This window comes from Apus apus, chromosome 5, assembly GCF_020740795.1.
Source record: "Apus apus isolate bApuApu2 chromosome 5, bApuApu2.pri.cur, whole genome shotgun sequence".
Lineage (NCBI taxonomy): Eukaryota > Metazoa > Chordata > Aves > Apodiformes > Apodidae > Apus > Apus apus.
The window spans coordinates 47,954,283-47,957,055 of NC_067286.1; the positions used below are offsets into that span (position 1 = coordinate 47,954,283).

At 68.1% G+C, this 2,773-nt stretch overlaps 1 non-coding gene across 1 annotated transcript; it reads right to left on the reverse strand.

The window, feature by feature from the left end:
* Window positions 1-1,901: 1,901 nt before the first annotated feature.
* On the reverse strand, window positions 1,902-1,974 carry TRNAT-UGU (transfer RNA threonine (anticodon UGU)). Its single transcript has one exon. It is a non-coding gene; the product is annotated as a tRNA-Thr (tRNA).
* Between the last annotated feature and the right edge of the window lie 799 nt (window positions 1,975-2,773).

The window sequence follows — 2,773 nt, forward strand, 5'->3', positions numbered from 1 at the left end:
GACGCAGCACCTGCGGCGGGAGGATCTCGGACGCAGGGTTTGGGAAGCGAAGGGAGGAGCGTGGGCCCTCGGCCCGGGGCGGCCTCCAGCGGGCGGGAAGGGGCGCGGCCGGGGCGGGCGCAGGGCCCCGGGGCCGGCGCTCCGGGCGAGGCAGCGCCCGCCGTGCCCTCCCCTGGGCGGGGCCCTGCCCGGCCCTGCCCGGCCCTGCCCGGCCAGCCGCGGGGCGGCAGCGGCCCGCGGGCTGCGAGGAGCTGGCTCTCCCTCTGGAGGCCTCCGGCGGCATCGGCCGCGCTCCGCCCGCGGCGAGCGCCGAGGCCCGGGCAGGAGAGGCCCGAGGTGGAAGCGCAGCCTTGGCCTGAGGCGGGGCGGCCTTGCGCCGGGAGGGCACGGGCAGAGCGGCCTGCCCGCCCGCTAGCCGAGCCTCCGTGGCAGCTCACACCGAGCTACGAGAAGCGGGAGTAGCCGAGCCGTGGTCCTGCGGTGCGCCATGGATGCGGGGGCACAGCAGATCAGGACGTGCGTGTGACCCTCCCTTCCAGAGCTGGAGCCGCGTCAGCCCCTGCCCTGGCGCGGGCCCCGGGCCCAGCTGCGGGGCAGCTCCCGCTCCTTCCCTCTGGGGGAGCCAGCAGGAGATGGAACCGACGAGTCAGCCTTTATAAACGCGTGCAGGGCTGGTCCGTAAGACCACCTGTGGGATCTGGTAACGCTCTGGCTGGTCCTGGCAGAGCCCAGCTGCCTGAGCAGAGACATGTGCCCAGCCCTCGACAGGGCCCTCCGGAGGGAAGAGGCCCCGTCAGGCCTGGGTTTTGTCACTAGCGCCTGCTGCAGTGGGCCCGGCAGCGCTGCCCAGCCGAGGGACTGGCTGGGCTGACGCTCGACTGGTAGTGCCGAGATGAGGAGCAAGCGCTGTTTCCCCAGATGGGATGGGAGGCAGTGCCGCAAGCAAGAAGTCATTCCAAGCAAACTCTTCGCGTGCCAGAACCCCAAAGCACAGCAAATTCAGGTGCTTTTGGGTGCCGTGGCGCAGCGCAGCTCCTGCCGGGCGGGGGAACGAGCCCGTCAGCCCCGTGCGCCCCTCACCAGGGCAGTGGTGCCTGGGCACAGCTGTGATCTGTGCGGGCGGCAGGGTGGGTGTCAGGGGGGCTGTGCGGGCGGCAGGGTGGGTGTCAGGGGGGCTGTGCGGGCGGCAGGGTGGGTGCCAGAGGGGCTGGGGGGCTGTGCGGGCGGCAGGGTGGGTGCCAGAGGGGCTGCGGGGCTGTGCCACAGCCCACGCGTGTCTCCAGCCGAGGCCGCAGCCCCCGCCGCGCCCCAGCCCCTCGCAGCACCGCAGGAGGGGTCCCCTCCGCAGACCCCGGGTCTCCACCTCCCCTTGCTGCAAGTGCCGCAGCGTTTGCAGCGCTCCAAACCAGACGCCTTGCTCTCGAGATTTCTGGAGAAAACACGCGTATTCTCAAAGCGTGGTGCTCAAGAGGGCTGTGCGGGGGTTCCTAGCTCTTTCTGTAGCCTAAAAAAAAAAAAAAAAAAGGCAAAGAATTATTACACCTGCTCTGTCCAGCCTCCAGCACAGACATAAAACCAGCAGCTTGGCTCGCCTGACAAGCTGTGAAGAGTCAGATAATCCTGTCCAGCTTATTCTCCACTCAGGGGCAATTTGTTCCTTTTTAAAACCCTTAATAGCATTTTGCCAGAGCTCCCATCAGGGAAATTGTGATGTGAGCTGTACAAATATTTACCCGACCATCCGTCCCCGCGCCGCTTCCCGGAGAGCTGCTCGTCCCACCCCCCTGCCATAATAGCAAGCCCGCGGGGCCCGCACGCGCGCTCTAATCGGCCACCGCCGGAGCACTGCAAAATTAGGCCTAGCACTCAAGTGCACAGCTCTTAGAAATAAAACTAGAGCTAGGCCCCAGCGAGGATCGAACTCGCGACCCCTGGTTTACAAGACCAGTGCTCTAACCACTGAGCTATGGAGCCGCCGCTCGTCCTTGGCCACGGCCGTTCCCCACAGCCCCTCCCGGCTCCCCGGCTGCGCTCCCGGGCTGGGGCTGGGGCTGCCGGGCGGCTCCGGAGCGCCGGGGGGAGCCCTGGGGCTGCCGGGGGCAGTCCTGGGGCTGCCGGGGGGAGTCCTGGGGCTGCCGGGGAAGGAGCCCTGGGGCCGCCGGGGAAGGAGCCCTGGGGCCGCCGGGGAAGGAGCCCTGGGGCTGCCGGGGAAGGAGCCCTGGGGCCGCCGGGGAAGGAGCCCTGGGGCTGCCGGGGAAGGAGCCCTGGGGCTGCCGGGGAAGGAGCCCTGGGGCCGCCGGGGAAGGAGCCCTGGGGCTGCCGGGGAAGGAGCACGGGAACGGCCGCAAACCCAGAGATAAACCCGCTGGGAAATGCACACACCCTGACACGCCGAAAAAACAACAACACGCGAAAAGCCAACAAACACCACAAAAGGAGAAATCAGAAGTAGGTGAACGCTTGAAATGCCGCCTGATTTTTAGAAGCTAGGAGCGAAAATCGTCGCAAGGAAGCTGTGTGAGGTGGTGCAGAGTGGTTTGTTTTTCTGAAGAGGCCGGGACATCCTGGGGCGCCTGAGAAGCGCTGCTGAAGGACACGCCTCGATCGCTGGGGACACCTCGCTCGCAGCGGGGACGTGCCGGGGCAGCGCTGAGCAGGGGCCGCAGAGGAGAGCTCCGGCTTGCTCCCTCAGCTGGTGCCTGCAGAGCGGCTGCGGACAGGCGGTGTGGTCCGAGCTGGCGGGGCTGGCTCCTGCGCGGCTGCAGCGCCCGGC